Raw genomic sequence first — 21382 nt, 5'->3', positions numbered from 1 at the left:
ATGTTGTCCTTCCGGGACCATGTCTGTTACCTACTTCTTCATATATGTAAATTTTAATTTACATATACGTGTCCACCTCCTACTCTGGCTTATAAACCTTAGGAAGGTAGGCGCTGTGTGCATCGCATACATCCGTATCTTAAGCATGTTAGCTGATGTCCGGCACATGGTAAGTACTCGATAATATTTGTTGAGCAAATGAATTTTGAGAGGCAATAATTTGCTCTATCTCTTCAAACACGAAAAAGAAAATTTAAAATATTTACACTAAAACAATACGATAGAAAAACAATATGGATTTACCTAGAACCCTTCTTCTCGAATTCTATGAAAGAGACCATGTAAAGAAAAAAAGAGAACCGACTAAAAAATTAGTTTAAGGAAACATAAATGGACATCAAGAGGATTTGCCACCTGTTTGGTGCTTTCAACTTCAAAGAATAATTTATTCTGCTATTTTGAAGCAATTTGTGTGTATAGTTAGTTGCTTAGTTGTGTCTGACTCTTTGGGACCCTGTGGACTGTAGCCCGACAGGCTCCTCTGTCCATGGGATATTCTAGGCAAGAATACTGGAGTGGGTTGCCATTTCCTGCTCCAGGGGATCTTCCCTACCCAGGGATCAAACCCTTGTCTCTTGGGTCTCCTGCATTGCACGAGGATTTTTTTACCACTGCACCACCTGGGAAGCCCCATTTTGAAGCAATTTACATTTTTCAAAGCACGGTTGTAAATATATTCTCTGCTGAAATATATAGGCCAGATATTAGTAGCCACAAAGATAAAGAGTTTAAATAATTTGCTCCCATGGGGATTAAATGATGGGGTTAGGCCACCTGACTCCTAATTCAGGGCTTCTTGAAACTATTTGATTGAAAATGAAAAAAAGAGACTGAGATATAAACGCTAAAGATATGTGAAATGTTTTATTAAAAAAGACTGACAAGGAGGCCAGGTAGAAATGGAGACAAGTGATTTTAACTATGTAATCCAGGGATCAGTTACTATTTTTTTTTAATAGTAATAGCAGTTACTATTTCTTTTTTTTCAAACTGATTTTACAATTTGAAAATCCAAATTGGCTTACCTACATTGGTGAATTTCATCATTAGTGCTTCATCTAATTTTTCCTAAGAGAAGACTGTGTGCAGAAACTCTTAAACTTTGGTGGACCAATTTCAAGTCTGAATGAATAAAAGAATTGCTCAAATGTATGGACCATATTTTACACGCCAGACACAGCTTCATGTGAGTAGGTGGGTGATATTTTAAAAATGCCATCTGATGTAGTCTTGCCTTTTATTGATATCTTTCTTCCACGCAGTTTTCCAGCCATGGAAAACAGAGACCCAGAGTGGTTGCTGAGAAACAGAGGTCACAAAAGGAGCTAGAGATACCAGGAAGGGTCTGAGCTTCTGAATGGGGAGAATGCCTTTTTGCGTTGTTCAGTCACTCAGTCGTGTCTGACCCTATTGTGACCCCACCAGGCTCCTCACCAGGCTCCGTGGTCCATGGGATTTCCCAGGCAAGGGAAACCTGGAGAGGCTGCCATTTCCTTCTCCAGGGATCTTCCCGACCCAGGGGTTGAACCCACGTTCTCTCCCATCTCTCTCGCTGGCAGGCAGATTCTTTACTGCTGAGTTGGTTGTGACTGTTAATTTTAGGCCCACCGCTTATGTATCATTTTCATTAACTATTTTAATTACCCAATGGGGTATCCAGGATTACAGAGGAAGAAAATTGGTTTAAATAATTGACGTCACTTATGTAAGGTGACACGGTAATAAGTGGAATTGGATATTCCAATATTCAATAGAAATATGTATGTTTGGTATCTCAGAGCCTTTATCTTTAACCAAGAAACTAACCATTCCTGATGTTGAATCTGTGCCCATGAGACAACACTTTGAAAAAATTTGTTTGTTGAAGGGGCTTGATTAGACCCTTGAAGAAAAGGAGATGATACTGTTATTGATCATGATGCTGTTATTGATCATGATGCTGTTATTGATCATGGTCCTATTATTGCTCATGATAGTCTCCTCCCTGGGACATCTAAATGCAGACAACATGCAGGTCATAATCGACACACTGGAAAATCTCAACTTTTGAACTTCCTCTTTTAAAGCACAACTTGTGATAAATCAACCGTGTGTCTAGAATGTATGATGTATGCTTCATGACACAAACCAGGCTGTCAACTGTCCATAGCCTTAAAGCTGGAGGAGACTTTTCTGTGTTTTGTGTTTTAAATCAGTGTCAGGGCAAACATCTAAGTTGACCTCTGTCCTATATCACCAGCTCCCAGTGTCTGATGGAATGGGAAAATTAGAAATAATTTTTAAAAATAAGTTCCCTTTTGGTCTACTTAATGGGCAGCCCTTGGAATGGTTTGAAATATCTTCGCCATGGTTTGCAAGATGGCTGTTAAGGAAACTGGCAGATACAAGGTGACATCTAGGAGACCACCAGCAGCAGAGGCATCAGGCGGGGGACTCGGGGGCCCTCCGGGGGGGCGGGGGCCCTGTCACTGAGTGTCATCTGGCCCTGGGTTGTGTGTCAGCTTGAAAGATTTCCATGGCAGCAGAAAAGCTTTTCCTTAAAGCACGCGCCTCAACTTCAGGCTACCCAAGTAGTTAAGAAGTGGAAATGAAAGAAGTGGCATGAGGGTTTGCCCTCTGAAAGTCTCTTGACAACTAATGATGGGACTATGAAGTCTTAACTGCCGTACAGTTATCCCTAATTATAACCAAAGGTACGTCAGTCTAAATAAAAATGATAAGGCAGAGAGAGGCAGGCTCCTCTCCCTCCCCCCAACATGCTTTTTAACACGAATCTCTTCACAGTATGATGCTTTGACAAAGCTTGGATTGAATAATTATTAAAAAGAGATGGAGCCCAGTGTTAAGCAAAACACATTTTTTTTGCAGAAAGGAATGGTTGAATTTTTTTTTTTTTAACAGAAAGAAACGGTTTCAGTTTTAAATATTTGGTTCATTATGAGATGATTGGATGGCATCACCAACTGAACGGACATGAGTCTAAGCAAACTCTGAAAGCCAGTGAAGGGCAATGAAGCCTGGTGGGCTACAGTCCAGGGGGTCGCAAAAAGGCAGACACAACTTAGCGACTGAACAACAGCAACAAAATTGCGGGAACCTCCTATTATCTTTTCTGCACTTTATCACAGAATCACGTAAGGGATTTCTTCTAGACAGTAGGTATCAGGAAAGGTGTGGCTTATTCTTAAATCCTGGTATAGATTTTCTTCACGGAAAAGGCCAGTCTCAGAGTGGATCAAGCTTCCATTTTTGCTTTCACTGCTAGGGAGCTCAGAGTCAGTTTTGTGGCCCAATCAACCATCTGGACAACCTCTGAAGGGAACAGTCTGTATCCATTAACTTCTCTTCAAAATGTCCCTCCATTTTCCTTTGCCATTTTTGTTAATTGTTTGACATTTCCATTTATTAGTTGGGTGACATTAGGGGAAATGACTTACCCTTTTTCTACTTAAGTTTCCATATCTGTAAAATGAGGATGAAAAGAGTATCTTTTACAAATGGTTTCTGGCTTACAGTAAGTGCTCAGTAAAATGTAGACTTAAAAAAAATGATTTTCTTTTATGATTTTATTGCATTGCATACAATATGGTATCTTTAAAGTGCTGTTGAATAATGTGTAGAATAAATTAAAACATACATGCATAAAATTCTGCTTATGTGTTAAAAGTAAGTGATCATTGGCTCTTGGAAAATGGGATATTCCTTTCTACTGGAAACTTCAATAACTAAGCAGAGAGGGGCTCTTTAATCCAGGCATCAAACACATGCTGGAAAGAAGTCAGCTGTCAATGCAGGTGTGAAGCCAAGAAAAGTTTTCCCCTTTTATAAAAAAAGGATAAAATAGCGTTTCAAAACATTTGATGTGGATATTAAGAAGATGAGAGTAGGAAGCAGCCACAACGCCTACCATCTTACTCAGTGCCCACTAGAAGCTCTGCACTTAACATTGATGCGTTTAGTTGCTCAGTTGTGTTTGACGCTTTTGCAACCCCGTGGACCGTAGCCCGCCAGGCCCTCTGTCCATGGGAGTTCCCAGGCAGGAACACTGGAGTGGGCGGCCATCTCCTTCTCCAGGGTGTCTTCCTGACTCAGGGATTGAAACTGTGTCTCCCACACTCGTAGGTGGATCCTTTACCACTGAGCAGCAGGGACGCCCTTTTACATTAATCCCCGACTGTGGATCTCATTGTCCCTGTTTATTAATGAGAAAACAGAGGCTGGGACTGGTTAAGAACATCAAGGTCAGTTAGTAAGTAGCAGAGCAGCATTTGGACTTGGGTCTGTATGATTTCAAAGCCTGTTTTCCAGACAGTATTTATTGCTGTCAGTGGAACTAACTAGACTCTTCTAAAGACACATTGCTCAGTGAAGCTATATCCTGAAAAATGTAAGGACGGAAAAACCGTCCGGCAGTTATCATCCTTTCAAGAGATAAATTAAAAGGGCGGCAAAGATCAGGAGCAAATCCTGACAATGGAAAGGGAAGATACCCCTGCTGGTTTCAGTGTTAATTATAATTTTGTGCTTCTGTGTATTTATTATGCGTCTGACATTTGTTAATCCTCATGTATGGCTGCTTTTGGTGCATGGTCATAGAGGAGAGAAAGGAAGCAATTTTTCTGTACCCATTTTTATTGAGCCACATTCATATACTCCAAAAAGGCACTTAAATTGTTTGAAAGAGGTCTAGATGCTGGCAAACACCACCATGAACAACCGGGACAGCTTAAATTCCACACCGCCAGAGGCACGATTCACAGCGGGACCGGTCTTCTCTAAGTGGGAGCGCAGAGCCAAACGTTATTTATAACAACTGACTTAGACCCAGACTGCGAGTCACTGTGTGGACACAGCCGGGGGACCTCACTGCTGCCTGAACGTGAGTTGTCTGCATTTTGGGGGAGACCGGCTTGCCCGCCACGTATGGAAAATGAACGTTGGAATGGTTTTTACCGCAGTGATTAGGTGTCTAAGCCCAGGGCAGCACTGTTTGTGATGAGTCTACAGTGGGCAAGCAGGCGAGTGGATTGGAAACCTTGTGTAGATAGAAACCCAGGCCCACCCTCCCAGTTTTGGAGAGGTGTCCCCTCCTGGAGGGAGTCTTTCATTCATGCCCGCTCTCTGTCTGCACCTCGCCTGCTCAGTCGTGTGTGACTCTCTGCGACCCCATGGACGGTAGCCTGCCAGGCTCCTCTGTCCGTGGGATTCCCCAGGCAAGGTACTGGAGGGGGTGGCCATTTCCCATCCAGCGGGTCCTCCCGACCCAGGGGTGGAACCCGGGTCTCCTGCTTCTCCTGCGCCGGCGGGCGGATTCTCTCCCACTGTGCCACCCGGGAAGCCCTTCGTCCGAAGCTTGACAAAGGGTTTTCTTTAATTCTTAAAATAACCTCCAAAGGTAGCTCTTATGAGCCTCCTTTTCAGAGGTCAGAAAACAGAGGGACAGAGATTGAAGTAACGGGGTCAAGACCGCAGGCCTGGGAAATGGCAGGCCTGGGATTTGAGCCAGGTTTTTCTGTCACCAAAAGGCCACAGTGTTTCGTAATGATAACCCGTCGCCCTTTACTGATTTGACTGCAACCAGTAGTTACCAATCCTCACAACAGATCGGGGAGTAGGAGTGATTATTTCCTGTTTACAAATGAAGAAGCAGAGCTTCAGGAGGTTAAATTGAACCCCCCCTCCCCGCCCCCACAAATATTTCCTAGTGAATCTGGAGCAAAATGAAGATTTGTCTGGACTTCAGACCTAGTCTCTCATCTGACTCCACCATGTCCTGCAAAGTACATCTGAGCGCCTGGAGATGCTCTAAGAACAACGACGGAAAACATGCTCTTTTATTCAATTATTTACGGTTTAAATGGAGTCCGCTCAGCAATGTCAGGCTCCATCCCTCCTCACAGGGTTTGCCCCCCACCCCCACCCCCCCACCCTGAAGTCCCCTGGGCTGGAGGCGTCCTCTTGTGCCTCTGCCTGGGTAGTTTCTGTGATGGCTCACCCACTTCTTAAATATCACGCCCCGAGAAGGACCTTTCCTTCTCCCAGAAGCTGGACTACGTCCACAGACTTCCTCTCTCTTACTCCTTGTGAATAACACCTTGGCTTGTGTGAAAGCAGTCTCACGCTGGCCTTGCCCGCCAGCCTTCAGGACCTAGGAGGGCAAGGGTGGGACTGCCTTGTTCACGGGACTCCGAAGGGCCAGCCCAGGTCTGGACCCTGGGGCTTCACTCCGTCAGGGAACGGGAGCTCCTCTTCACGCCTTGTCCGCTGCCCCAGCCTCTGTGGAGTCACAGACGTGAGGCTGCATGACCCCAGGGAGCCTCCCTGCCTCCGCCAGACGGCGACACGGAGGTCCCACTTTCAGGGTGATGGCGAGAAACACCTGGTATTTACCAACCCAGCATGTTCTTTCTTTTTTTTAAAATTCATATTTCTTTATTTGGTCTTAGTTGCAGCATGCGAACTTTCAGTTGTGGCTCATGGGCTCTAGCTCCCCGACCAGGGACTGAACCCGGGACCCTTGCGCTGGGAGCGTGGAGGCTTAGCCCCTGGACCGCCAGGGAAGTCGCAGCTCCATACACTCCTGATCTGGAACCCAAGTGTTTAACCAGTGACACCTGTTCCAATTCAGTCGTCAAGACAGGCAGTCGAGGCTCAGAGCTGCTCAGCAGGTCATCCAAGTTCACAACCAATAAGTACCCTCGAATTATCTGGCTGCACCCAGGCCTCTGAATGAGTTCTCCTCGCTGGCCCCAAGCTACGGGGTGGGGGTGGGGGGCACTTCCTGGGAGTCTTTCAACACCAGTGCCCGGGGCCCCATGGATCCCCAGAATCTACCAGATTCTGCCTCTGCTGGCCTGGGGTATGGGCTGGGAGCTGGGGCTTTTAAAAGTTCCCCAGCGGATTCTAATGTGCCGCTGGGGCTGAGAACTTCTGCTCTAATGTATGAACGATTGATCGGCCGATTACTGCCATTTAATCAATGAGCCGTTCCCGCAGGGGCGGGATATAACACCTGATTGTAGAATTCTATACCAACCATCCTCTCTCCCTCCTCCCCCTCCTTTCCCTCTCACCTCCCCCCACTCCAGAAGCTGCATTTCCACTTGGATTAAATCCCCCCACAACAGACACAAATGTGAGACAAGGCAAACCCCAAACAGCGGGAACACCAGCGTTTATAAAGTCGACGACCCTTATTGACCGGTCCCCACTCAAATGGTCCAGTGACAAGGCTGCTGCTGCTGCTGCTAAGTCGCTTCAGTCGTGTCTGACTCTGTGCGGCCCCCTAGGCAGCAGCCCACCAGGCTCCCCCGTTCCTGGGATTCTCCAGGCAAGAACACTGGACTGGGGTGCCATTGCCTTCTCGAGTTACAAGACTGAGCGGCCAGATTTCCCCAGGAAGGCGGGACTCACGAGACCGTCAGTTTCCTGGGGTTTGTTCATTACTTTGCTCCTCAGTATTCCCGACAATCGCTATGATCGGGTAACAAGGATTCACCTTTGGCCAGGTGCTCGGAGGCTGGGGGGGTTCAGAGAGCGCCCCCCTCCCACCCCCACAGCAAAATGAAGCCGTATGATGAGCGGTACCTCTCGTAGAGGGTCAGCGCCCCCGGAGGAGCACGCAGTGACTGGTCACGCGCTGTAAGAGGCGCCAGGCCCTGCGCCCCTGCCCCGGCCTTGCCAGCCCTGCCCGGGGACCCTTCCGTCTTGGGTCCAGTTGGTGCTCTGAGAACACACCGGCTCAGGCTTTCTCTCGCAGAGGAATTCAAGGCTTTCCTCCGCCCCCGGATCCGCTGCTGAGGAGCAATGCTGTGTATTTTAAATGTCTCCCTTACAAAAGTTGCTAGAAAATTTCACTCCTTCCAAGCAGAGCTATAAAGGAAGCGTGGGGTGGACCTCTCCCCTTCTGTGGAAGGGACGTCGCTGGGAAGCTTGTGTGGAGGGTTTCCATAGCGACCAGGGGCTCCCTCTGAGCCAGGCCAGGGGCAGTGGTCAGAAAACGACGCTGGTGTTACAGGAATCCCGACGAAAGCTTTATTGCCAAGCAGCTTGGAAGCCAGCCTGAGGGATGGTACCGTGTGCCCTCAAAATTCATGTTGACGACCGAACCCTGGTAGGCAGGAGGCGGCCAGCTTCGGAGCTGGGATCTGGAAAGCGGGCGTTCAGGTGAGCTGAGGCCATCAGGGCGGGCCCTGTGCAAGCTGACTGGGGTTCTTAGGAAATAAGGAGGCCCTGGGTGTCGCTCGGAGGCAAGACCGAGTGAGGAGGCAGGAGGGGGCGGTCATCTGCAAGCCAAGGAGGGACGCCTCGGGGAGAGCTGCCCGCCGCGCCTGGGCTTGGACGCCTGGTCTCGGAGCAGTGAGGAGGTGCATTTCTGCTGCCTCGGCCGGCCTGTGGCATTTCGTTGCCGCAGGTGGGAGGCCTCGGCAGGCAGGTGCTGTGAAGGTAAGCAGGTGATGGAAAAGTGGGTGGTGTAGGTGCGGCTGTCGTTAAGAAGGGCCGGGGGTCTCTTGAGAGCTGACGTTTGGCTTAAGGCCTAAGAGATGAGAAAGGGCGAGCCACGGGCACCTGGAGGCTGGCGTGTCCTGAGAAGCGTCCGCAGGTTAAACCCCAAGTGCGGGAAGGGGCTTGGGCCGCTGAGGGGACAGAGCAAAGGCTCCCCAGACAGGCAGAAGCCAAAGTTAGGGCTTCCCTGGGGGCTCAGTGGCAAAGAGTCTGCCTGCGGGACAGGCGATCGGGATTCCATCCCCGGGTCGGGAAGACCCCCTGGAGAGGGGAACAGCAATCCAGTCCAGTGCTCTTGCCTGGAGAATTCCACAGACAGAGGAGCCTGGCGGACTACAGTCTGTGGGGTTCCAAGAGTCACACACGACTTAGCAGCTAAACAACAACAAAGACACCAAACGCTTTTTGAATCAAGAGATTCTTAACCTGGGATGAGCATTATAGGAAGGTTGGAGATGCCTGGAATTTTGCATAGAAATTGTTGCTGAAGTTGTTCAAGCTTATGGCAAAGAAAAGACATGATACCATAAGCAAATTCTGAATTTCTCTGTGTGTGTGTGTGTGTGTGTATGCATTTGTAAACACATACTTGTTTATTTTTTCTGGAGAGAGGATCTGTAGCTCTCATCAGATTCTCAAAAAACTTCTTGATCCAAATATGAGTTTAGAATCATCCTTCGAGAAGGAGGAGTTTTAGGACAGGGACTCCTGAACCAGGCTGTGATTCAGAAATAGTCTGGGACATCCAATGCGCTCTCTGTCTAGAGAGTTCCATTTCTCTGAGCTTTCCTCCTTGAACCCTGGTCTATTCTCATCCACGTCCAAAGCCTCAAGTCTACCCAGGCCAGGAGAATTTCTTACAAGGCACTAAATAAGTGGTCCCCAAAGTGTCTGTATGAAGGATTCCCTCAATATCTGCCTTTATGTGAGGAGGGAGCCCCGGTGCCAGCCTAAGTTAATCTTCATTATCACATAAGTGGCTTCTCCCCTCCTGGTCTTAAATTAAGATGCACTGGACAGTCTCCTTTCTTCACTTCACACACAATCAGCCAGCAAGGCATTTTAATTAGCCCTCTTCTATTATTAGAGCACAGGGGAAAATACTCAGGGCTGGTCCAGAGAACCCCAAGCTAAGAAATCATTTAATTTGCTGTTGTTTCCATAAATCAGGGCCCAGTCATCAATTTCACCACATATTTGAGAGCGCATGTTATTGACAATGTGTTCGTGGAGAAAAATGGAGTTTGCTGGCAAAGTTGTTCCATTTTCTAAAGATTAAATTGTTCATTGTACAGGCCGCCATCTGCCCTCCCTGGAAGAGATTTAGTTGTTGGCAGAGGCATTCAGAAATCTTGAAGACAAAGTTAAATTTCTTTTTCTTTATTGCCGTGCATAACGAATGGCAAATTCATTCATTCACTCACTTAGCTACTCATTCAGCACACAGCAAGTGTTTCTTTTGAGACGTCAGCTAACTTCCAAACCATGGATCTCCTGGGAAAGATCATATGTAGCCCTAGAACTGAGTGATAATTCTACGGTCTTCATTCTTGCCCGGGACCTCTAAAGAGTTAGCTTTCTGTCCCCCATTCTGCCTGTATGCGACCAGAAGTCTAACAGAATTATGTGAGTAACACAGGTTTCCTCCTCCAAGAAGCTTCTAGTCTGTAGAGGATGGATGAGGTGCATGCTAACACAACCCGCGCCTTGAGCAAAACACAAAGGAAAACAGGCCTCGTAGCTGAGGTGAAGCTTCTTGGAAGACCTGAGTAGGAGAACTTTCAAGAACTGTGGCAAGAACCTTCACATACATACCATTCTTTTATACAGATGGGGTACTGTTGAAGAAGCAGGGGGTAACATCCCCATTTTGCAGGTGAAGGTACTGAGGCTCAGAGAAGATGAAGTAACTGGCTCAAGGTCACAAAACTAGTCAAGTTTGATGTGAGAGCTCAGACTGTCCACTGGGGTGTAAGTCTGGCCCCTGAGTCATGTAAAGCAGGGACTCAGAGTCCCTCAGACTTTGCACAGTTTAAGCCCTAGACCACGTTCCTTGACCCACTGCGCAAGTTGCATCTGAAGCTGCTCCTCCCTGCTTCGTGACTCCTTTGGGGCAACTAACTTCCCTTTGTCCTTCACACGTGATGAGGCATGCTTGTTTTGGTCATGACCCTGGCTATTCTTCTTGACTATAATTTGGATCCTTATTTTCCAGACTACACTCCCTCGAGCAAACCTAAGTCTCTCCATCATCAGGCCTGACTTGCTTCCTAAGCTCCCCTCATCTTGGTTTCCCCAGACTCTACTAGCAAGCCCAATCATTTAGTCATTCGTTCAGTCCTGTCATGAACCTACTCAGTTAATTACGGCTCTCTACTGTGTGCTCACAGTCCTACGTGGCGATCAGGACCGGAAGGATCCTCATCTCTCTGGTCTCGGAAAGAAAACGTCTGGGCAAGGCTCCATGCAAGCGACGGAAGCATTGCAGTGGAGGCTGGAGGCGAACACTGCAGGGAAAAGCGTGCGGATTTACAGGTTAGTGTGAGTGCAGCGTATCCTGGAGAAGAGAGAGGATGCTACAAGAGAGGCTCTTTCCTATCTCTAAAAAGGCTGAAGAGTCTGTGCCCCTGGCCGTGCTGGGTCTGTGCCGCTGTGTGGCCGTCCTCTAGCTGCGGCGGGCGGGCCTCCTTCGTTGCTTGAGCTCCTCATTGCAGTGGCTTCTCTTGTTGCGGAGCTGGGGCTACAGAGCGCAGGCTCAGTAGCTGCGGCCCATGGGCTCAGGGGCCCCAAGGCACGTGGGATCTTCGCAGATCAGGGATGGAACCCGCGTCTCCTGCACTGGCAGGAAGATTCTTTACCCCTGAGCCACAGGGGACTTCTATAAGGAGGGTTTTCTATGCCAGGATCTGAAGAACTGGTTAAAACTAAGCCGGCCAGACCAAGAATGGAAAAAAGAGAATTCTTAGAGAAATCCCCAAATATTTGGCCTTCAGGCAGAAAGGAGTTTGACTTGTTCAAGGAACTAAAAGAAAGCTACTGTGGTTGGGGCACAGAGCTAAGATATACCAACTCCCTGAGGTTATTATAGACATTTTCATTAAACTAATTCTTACTTTGATCTAGTATATGGGGCACGCAATAGATACAATTTCCGAAACACGTTCGGAACGTATGGCTTATAAAAACATGAATGCTTACTTCCCTATTGCACATTTGGGTGTTTTAATTGGTCAACTTTTAGATCTAGACGGTTATGCACCAGAAATTCAGAAAATTACATTCCATCCCGAAGGAGAACCATTCCCGGCGAACTTGCGTTCTCTGAGTATGCTGTGTAAAATCCTGAGACTGTTCTTTATCTAGAAGAGCTTCATAAATTTTTCACGAGTGACATAAACAGTACACTGTATTGGTTTGGAATTTCGGTCAATTTTTTCTAGAAAGATTTTCCAATCTGTTTCCCAAGATGTGTACTTAAGGTTGGTAGAAAAAGATTCATTGTTTTCTTCTTTTTTTTTGCTTCTGAGACTGGAAATAATGTTGAAGGGGAAAGAAAAGAACATTGCAGGGAAGGGATAAATACTTGAATTCACAACTTGACACTTTTTGCTTTCTTTTCTGGGCAGCCCACATGAGTACTAGAGAGAAAAATGTGGTCTTCAGAGTCTCCTTTCCAGTAAAATTAGTAATAATTTCTTACTAAGTCATCAACAATGAAAGGAGAAGGGCAGATGGGTTTTGCATAAGTTCAAGAAAAGTCAGGGAGTAGCTGCTGGCAACAAGAAGCAATCTCTGTGATGTTTGAAGCACTTCATTGTCAAGGCAACCAAAATGCTTTATGCGTGTTCTTGTTCTTTCTTTTTATCTTCACGTAACTCTTGCAGTACAGTGAGAAGGTCTCCAAGGATAGAGGAATGTAGCTTAAAGAGGGTGAGATGGAAGCACTGAGAGAGAGACCAGGTCAGAAGCTCAAGCAAAACCATTGGTAGAGCAAATACGTCCCGTGTTGTTAAGCCTTGGTTGATGGCAACCGATATCAAAGGAGTGAGACATAGTCACCGCCTTCCAAGAATCACGATTCGGCAAGAGAGACATGGCTGTTTATTGACGTATTTGTTCAACGAACATTTGCACGTCTACCCACGTCGGGCCCTGACTCGGGAAGAGGGTCTCAGCAAGCGTGTGAGGCAGACTGGCTTTGGCCTGCAGGGAACATGTGTATAATCTAGTGGAGATGGTAGACCATGTAACCAAAAAGCAGATCGGGCTCACCAAAGGGACGCGAAAGCTGCTCTGGAAGCTTCTAGGGGGTGGTGATGAACGTGTCCATTGGGAACAGCATTACAGAGGAGACCCTGGGGCCTTCTTAATGGGAGGGAGCACAAGGAAGTCATCCCATCTAAATAAAAGAGAGTCAAGGGTCTTCCCTGGGGGTCCTTCCCAGTGGTTAAGAGTCCGGCTGCCAAAGCAGGGGCCACGGGTTCGATCCCCACCTGGTTAGGAAACTAAGACCCCGAGGACCTCGGCGCAGCTGAGCCGGTGTGCCTGGAGCCTGCGCCTGAGACGAGAGGCTGCCACAGCAGGGGCCCTCACACCCCCACTTGAAACAATGAGAGAAAGCCCACAGGCAGCAGTGACGACCCAGTGCAGCCGCAGCAAATACATAAATAGCAAGAATTAATAAAGTAAAAAAAAACTTCAAAAAATAAAAGATCTGATGGAGCTCTGAGGACCGAACTAAAAAAAAAACTAAAAAAAAGACTAAAAAACTAAAAAAAGAACTAAAAAAGAGGAAGAATCAGGAAACCAGTAACGAAACAGAGGAAAGCTGGGTTAGGCCTTGAAGACAGGAGTAAGACTCTAATGGGTGAAGGCCCACTGTTAGTGTTCCAAGTTGAGAGATCAGCTTGGCTAAGGACAGAAGTTTGTCTAAGCAGACAGCTGGAGAGTTCACTTAACGGACACATTGCTTAAGAGGCGCGATCCTGCACTTCTGATTTCCTTGTTTTCCGTCTGCCTTACCTCTCGTACGAGGCCAGGGATGCTTCTTGCCTGTTTCAGTGGCGGATGTCAGAGCTTCCAACAGCGCCTGACACATAGTGGGTGCCGTGAATAGTTGTTGAATGAGTAACGGAATTATAGCTAACTAGGTAATGATTGAAGAAGGCAATGGCACCCCACTCCAGTCCTCTTGCCTGGAAAATCCCATGGACGGAGGAGCCTGGTGGGCTGCAGTCCATGGAGTTGCTAAGAGTTGGACACGACTGAGCAACTTCACTTTGACTTTTCACTTTCATGCATTGGAGAAGGAAATGGCAACCCACTCCAGTATTCTCGCCTAGAGAATCCCAGGGATGGGGGAGCCTGGTGGGCTGCCATCTATGGGGTCGCAGGGAGTCGGACACGACTGAAGTGACTTAGCAGCAGCAGCAGCAGCAGGTAATGATTTCGTGCTTGCTGTGTGCTTTTATCTATTTCTTTAATCCTCACAACAGCACTGTGAGTTAGGTCTTTTGGAAAGGAGGACAGAGGCAGAGAGACTGGGGTCAGCTTGTCTGAAGGGTCCCAGCTAGGATTTGAACTGAGATCTTCCGAACTCTGGGGAACCATATATTTAACTGCCAGGTGGTGAGGTCCTGCCTTGCGGTGTTGCCCAATGGTTAGGAGCTGTAACTAATACCAAAAAGGCAGTCTGGGGCCTCCTCTGCTGGTCCAGTGGCTAAGACTCTGAGCTCGCAATGCAGGGGGCCCCGGTTCGATCCTTGGTCAGGAAACTAGATCCCACATGTGGTAACTACGATCCCACATGCCGCAGGTCAGAAGACCCTCCGTGCCACTAAGACCCAGTACAGCCAAGAAAACGAAAAAGGCAGTCTGGGGAGGCCCCAGGGAAGTGTTCGAGAGTGGGGGCGGTGAGTCATCGGAGGCCGACTGAGCGGAAGGACACGACAGGCCCTCCACACCCCCGAGCTCCAGGCTTCTGCTCTGTAAGGGGTGATGGCTCCGTGCATCACAGTTTGTGAGGGCTGCCAGTCCAGGGTGTGCGCTGGCTCAGATAACTTTCAGAGGGCCCTACTTTTGAGAGCATCCTGGCATGCCGCCTTGGCATAGCTGATCTCTCATGTTTCCACTGATCTTAAAGGGTGACTGCTATTTTCCGTTTCCAGGTGGGAAAGTATGATTCAGAGAAACATTAAATTCTGTGTTCAAAGTCATACAGCTGGTGTAACAGGATACCAAATGGAAAGTTTCCCCTTCCTGATACTTTGGCCAGAGCCACAAAGTTGTGGACATAGGAGCTGCACATGTCATGTTTTAAAGGAAATGGCCCCACACTGCCTTGCTCGTGCAGTTAACGTGGACCACAGGTAATCCCCAGTAGCGGCACGTGTTAATTCATGAAAGCCCTGCTATGACGCACTGACAAGGGAACCCCTTTCCTATGGTATTCTTGCCAAAAACACAGAGCCCCCAACTAACCACGAGACGACAGCAGACAAACCCGAATTGAGAGAAATCTACCAAATAACTAACCAGAACTTGACAAAAGCGTTAATGTCATCAAAGACAAGGAAAGATGGAAGGATTCTCACAAATAGGGGGAGAAAGATACGTAACAACTAAATCCCAAGTGAAATCTTAAATCTTGGAGCAGCAAAAGGAAATTTAAGTAATATTCAAATAAGGTTTACAGTTGAGTGAATAGAGCTGAACCAAAGTTGATATCCTGGCTTTGATAACTATCATGGTTCGGTAAGATGTTAACATTACAAAAAGCTGGGTGAAGCATCTCTTTTACCATATTTGCAACTAAGTCTAAAGATATTTAAAAATGAAATATAAAAAAGTGGGAGGGGCTGTTAGACACAGTCCCATGAGATTTATTAAGTGACAGAAGAACAGAATGGCAATCGCCATTTTTTCCTATGTACCACCAGCATACCTAGGAAAAGCCTGCCCTTTAGCCTCAGCTGGTCATTTGCCCCACTGGGTAAAGTCTTAAAGGACTGAGGCATGAGTTCCGAGTGGGACGGCACAACATACGGGTAACACGAGGTCCAGAGTCCTCAGTGTTGCTCTTTGGGTTCATTTCCTGAGCACATCCACATTCTCGCTGCTTTGGCAGAAGCTTGAGTTGATTCTTGGGATCAGGCTTCTCTGGAGGCTGGCCATTTTGCAATTCGTCACCAGCTCTGGCACCAGCTCGACCAGGGTGCTGGCTTCAGGCACCAGACTTTACCAGACAGCCTCTCCTTGGCCAATTTCCATCACCCATGAGTAGAGGACTCAAAAAAGTCGGTTAAATTAGGCTTGGTGAAGGGACACTGCATCTTTGAGTAATGAGGTGGGGAAACAAGGAAAATATTTTCCACTAGCTCATGTCTCACTGGATGGCAATCTGGTTTCATGACACTTCATAATAAATCATGGCTTATCACTCACATGGGAACGTAACAGGGCTCCAGTTAAGATTCGTTAGTGGTTGGACAGGAGGAGCAGGTACTGCTGTACATCAGGGTTTCTGGATCATCTTCCCGTCCGCTGGAGGCACTTTTTTATCGTTAAATTTACTGTAGCCCTTGTTTAAAGCATAAATAAGTGGAAGCGAAGAGCACCAAATATGAATAATGAAAATAAATTTATCTTATTTATGTGTTTACGCGAGCCTCTGACAATTACTCCGCGCTGCAGTTTGCCTCCAGCGTTGGCCGCTGCTGTGTTCAGAGAAGTTCCCTGCACTTCACGTGCCTCCCTCTCTGCCCGCTCCCCCCACCTTTTTTAAATTCTATTTCAAGAACTGCCAGCACGTTCACATTCAAGAACGGAGTTCCCGGGCTTGTGTGTCATTCCAGTTTGAGATTTAGGTTCGGAACCGCGTCCGTCTCCCTGCTCACGACAGAGGCCCACCAGCAGCTGTATTACAGCGATTCATTCAGAGTTAAGGAAGGGTGGTTAGAAAGAAAGGCTCGGGGCTGGAAGGGGTGGGGTAGGGGGGACTGAAAAATAAAGCCTTTCATTTAGAGATGATGCAGCTGGTGTGCTGTTGGGATGAGCAAAGACTTTCACGAGAAAGTCCTGGCTGTCAAAGCAGACCACCCTGGGAGGTTTGTGATAAAGACACCAGAGGCTATAGGGCTTGGGGACCCTTCGCATTCTAGATGCTTCCCCGGCTAGGACTGTCCTCAGAGGGGAGACCAGTAGGCTGGGACGCCTGTGGGCTCCCGTGTTTGCTCCCTGAGCCCTTCCCTGAGATGCTGACGGGGCTCCCTGGGCAAGGCCTGCTCCCGAACGCGGACCGCTCTCAGCAGCCTCCTGGCGATTCCAGCAGGGTGCCGCCATGCAGCCCGAAGGACTCACCCTGCCTGTTCCTGAACCCGGACAGAGAGCGAGCCGCGGATGGGAGAGCGGCCTCAGCGGCCCTGTCACCCGAACCCACAGAAACTTCTGCAGGAGCTGAGGCGGAGCCCCCTGCGGAGCGCCAACGTGGCTCCAGCAGCCATTCCTTTTCTGAGGCTTTGTCTTCTGGCCGTGCACTTGGCCCGAGGGATCTTACTAATAGTTCCCGGACGGGGATGGAGCCTGAGCCTCCTGCGGTGGAAGCTGAGTCTTACCCACTGGACCGCCAGGCAAGTCCTTCGAGCAGCCATTTATATCCCTCGAGAGGACTTGGAACATTCCAGATGGTTCTGCAGGAAAAGGCAACTCATCTGCAGAGTCAGAGACGAGAGCAAAGATCTTCTGCGAACTGGGGCTTTGGCAAGTCATGGCCCGCCGAGGGCCTGCACGTGAAGCTGAAAAAGGAGTCCTGCTTACGCTCCGGGGCCCTCCCCAGCCCCGTTTGCCTGGGCTGGCCTGGTTTTGGATCCCCACTCTGGGAAGCCCCTCAGTCCCAGGCAAACGGGGACGGCTGACCCCCTCACCGAGGCTCTGGAAAACGCGTTCCCAGAGATGCTTGCTCACTCCAGCTTGCTGGTCCTCACACTGCTGCGTGCACGCGTGCTCGTGTCCGACTCTGCGACCCCAGGGACTGTAGCCACCAGGCTCCTCTGTCCATGGGATTTTCCAGGCAAGAATACTGGAGTGGGTTGCCATTTCCTTCTCCAGGGGATCTTCCCGACCCAGGGATGGGACCCAGGTCACCTGCACCGGCAGACTTTTTACCACTAGCGCCACCTGAGTAAACCTACATATATATGTACATACATATATTACGTACATCCGTATCCATATCCATGAGTGTGTTGTAAACCTGCAAACTATATTTGAGATGTGGGCATGGGAAGACAGATGGGAAACTTGAAGCTTAGTGAGGCTGGGAAGTTTAATCAAGGCCACTCAGCTGGCCAGTGGAAGATGAGCCAAAAGACTTCTGGAATCGGGCTGTCCTTCACACCCAAGCCTCTCTCTTCCTCCACGGGGGAAAAAATGGAGACTAGAGTTTCCTAAATTTCTCTCCTGTTTGGAATTGATAAAGATGCACTCTGAACTGGACTATTTCAGATCTGAATACGTGGAAAGTGTGTTGATTATATATTAAAATACTATTTCCCATATTTTATAAATATTTAAAAGATCCCTCTTAAACATCATGACAGACATATTAAGCTCACTTACCAGATTCATAAGGGCTTAAAAAAAATTGTTTTTTTGTAGTGTTTCAAACAATCCATCACCCAGTTTGGTTGGGAGAGATGAAAGGATAGCCACTTGAGTGCAGGAAAAATTGTTGGCAAGAAAACATAGCAAATGGTTCCCGTAAAGGTGCCCATTTGGAATGAAATGGTGACGGATGTTTAGAAACCAGTCTTGATGCAAAACTGTAATTTTTGCAAAGGGTTTTGTCTGAAGATGGCATTAATATACTCAACGCGCTGCTCAGAATGGAGGACGTGCTCTTAAAAAGACATTCCGTTCCCGCACACGAACGGAAGTTTTACCCTAAGCAGGATGAGAAATTACTGTGAATTGGTTTTTACTTCAAAAACGGCTTAATAACTGTGACACACACGGAGCTCCAGTCCACACAATGCATCACTTAATTTCATCCCGAACCTCTGCCGGCTTAAAAACAGATATCGAAACAGGGGAATACATTCTTGACAATGCTGTTAAGGCAACTTTGCTAACGATTTTTGAACAAGCTCCAACTGAGGCCTAAATGCCGACAATATTCATAAACAACTCTATACTGGCCAATTAGGGAGACAGAGACACAGCGGCCTGTCAAGGAGATTTGCATGGCTAAGAGTCTGAGATCAGAGAGTGATGAGAGATGGCTCGGAGTGACGGGGGTGCCCAGACGGATGACTATCATTACGATATTACAGGGACTCACACCTTCCCAATTACTGGCAGGATTCATTAATTACCCCCGCATTTCCCTAATAGAATCCGTGCTCTGGCTTATCAGCGCCTTCCCTCTGTCTACCTAAACCCCCACTCAGCAGTCGATCACCTATGAAAAATTAGACAGTGTGCTCCGAGTGGCCTATTTAAAGGAAAAGACAAATGATCATAGGAAGAGGAGGGGAAAGCGCGGTACCAGACTCGAAGGCCGCAGACGCTGCTCTCGTTTCGCTCAGGTTTGTTTTCCTGCCCTTCCTGGAACTGCCATGAGAGGAGATCAGTGGAAGCTGCCGGGAGATACACCACGGTGAGTGTGGGAACACAGGCGTCTCTTTTACACACATACACACATTCACTCATTCCCCTGCTTGGAATACACCAGTGCCTTTCATCATACATACAATAACATCTAGGCGTCCACCCACATTTAAAAATCCTAGCCTCCTCTTCTACAACCTAAGCCCCACCTCCTCAAGCCTTCTTTCCGCTGGTCTAACGCATTCAACTCAAATCTGCCTCACGGCCTTTGCATATGTGAGGTTTTTGTTTTGTTTCGTTTGTTTTCTGGAACATGGTTTGAGTGAGCCAAATTTGCTTTGCAGCCTGCTTTTGGATGACACTTGAACTAAGGAAGCTTTCCCATTTTAAAAGGGTTAAAATGCCAATAAATAAATAGCAAGTAAATAGAAGGAGGAGGAGAAGGAAAGGAAGGAAGAGGGGTTAGTGTAGCTTGGCTGACGCCTGAGTTCGAACAACAGATCTTCTCAGGACTGGCTCTCTCTCTCTTTTTTTTTTTTTTATCATTCAGGTCTCCTCCCAAGGAGCTACCCAGAGCCGTTTTCCCTGAATATTCACTCCAGAGCAGCCCTCAGCCACCTTCTACATTCCCTTGCTTCATTTTTATCCCAGCACGCATCACCAAGGAATGCTAATTTACTAGTTGCATTTATTAGTCGGTCACAGTAGTTCTCAACTCTGATGCATATTAGAATCACCTGGAAATCTATTAAAAAATGCTGATGCCCATACCTGATTCCCAGAAACTGGGTTTGGTTCACTGGGATTGGGACCCAGACACTGATAAGACAGATATTTTTAAAGCTTCTCCCGTGATTCTGTGAACAGACAAACTTGAGAACCATTGTCTGTTTCGTCCCATGGAATGCTGGCTCCATGAGATCAAGGATGTGGTCTTGAGGGAGAGGAAGTGCTGGGTCAATGCTGGATGAGTGAATTAAAGAATATTCATCATATACACGTACAAGGAATTGAAGGCTGCAGCAATGTGACAGTGACGTAAGGCCTCCTGAGCTGAAATCATGCATCAAAAATGGGTGACATTCCAGGAACCCCGTGCAGCTGCAGTAGGCTCAGCCCCGGTTAAGGATAACGGAACGTGAGTCTTCCAGGCTGTCATCTCGTTACTATCAACAGCATTATCAGTTATCAACTGCTTTTACAATTATGCACAGTGATTCTCTCTGCACAAAGATTCACCAACCACCCAACTCGCTTCCTTTTTTAAATTAAATACACTGAAAAGAGCAGAGATTTCAATCCTTCATCTGTTCACAGATGAAAAAACATTTCCAAATCGTCAGCGATCGCATTTTTTTTTTTATTCTAAGGACGGCCAACTGTTCCCAGTGATTTCGATTACATTTCCTACCTATTATTTCATGTAATGGCATCCCTTAAATTTTAAATTAGCTTTGAAGAATAAAAATAATTGAATTCCTGCTGTTTTGTGTACATAGAGGGTGACAGGAGCTAATGTGATAATTTAAACTGTAAATGAGTCTTCACTTTGTGTTCATTAATTACAGCTAATTACTGAATTACAAACCTTCTTGGTTAGGCACTGTTATGTATTCATGTAGCATGTTGAATCTCCAGCTGGTATAAAACTGTTTTATAGACTTACAAGCTGACACACCAAGCTACCGCTGAAACAATTCAGTTTGAAAACAAGGGGGCTGGGAACACGTGACCGCAAATGCTGCTTGGAATTAAAAGAACCGACACAGCGCCTCCAACTCATATCTTTGGGGACAGAGGATCTTGCACGTATAATTAGAACAATTTATGCCACAGGAAAGAAAAAGAACGCTAGGCTGTTCTCCACTCTGGGTGAAAATCTATCCTATAGCATGTAATTTGTGAGACTCAAGTGTTCCTGCCCTTATCTCCTTGTTCCCTCGAAACTGAGCATCATAATTATTTATTAACTGATCCTGCTTTTAATAACAAAGAAGCAGGAAGGATGCCAGAAATCCTGCCCTTTTTTCATGACCAGAAATGGCTAGAAAGAAAAGATTCGAATAGAGGAGTCCAGGTCTAGGTCATGGCGAATTCTCGCATATTTGGTTAACGGCATTTAAAAAGATAGGGCGTGAGGCACTTAGGATTGTCAAGTGTTAGGAGTGTCGGCATCATTTCCGACTCCAGATGGAAGGTCCGTGGTGTCTGC

General features: G+C 47.3%; 1 protein-coding gene and 1 long non-coding RNA gene across 4 annotated transcripts in view; one reads left to right on the top strand and one right to left on the bottom strand.

The window, feature by feature from the left end:
* Positions 1-21382, bottom strand: part of TSHZ2 (teashirt zinc finger homeobox 2) — a 488870-nt gene that overhangs the window by 9970 nt on the left and 457518 nt on the right. The window lies entirely within an intron of this gene.
* Positions 4798-20781, top strand: LOC138417829 (uncharacterized). 2 transcript variants are annotated; one of them, XR_011248312.1, is made up of 4 exons: positions 4798-4939; positions 10956-11100; positions 19149-19219; positions 19721-20781. It is a non-coding gene; the product is annotated as an uncharacterized lncRNA (long non-coding RNA). The 2 variants fall into 2 exon arrangements; XR_011248311.1 differs by lacking the exon at positions 4798-4939 and adding an exon at positions 7467-8226 and having other exon boundaries at positions 19721-20757.

This window comes from Ovis canadensis, chromosome 13, assembly GCF_042477335.2.
Source record: "Ovis canadensis isolate MfBH-ARS-UI-01 breed Bighorn chromosome 13, ARS-UI_OviCan_v2, whole genome shotgun sequence".
Lineage (NCBI taxonomy): Eukaryota > Metazoa > Chordata > Mammalia > Artiodactyla > Bovidae > Ovis > Ovis canadensis.
The sequence above is the reverse complement of the archived record's forward strand: the minus strand, read 5'-3'. Positions and strand labels throughout refer to the sequence as shown.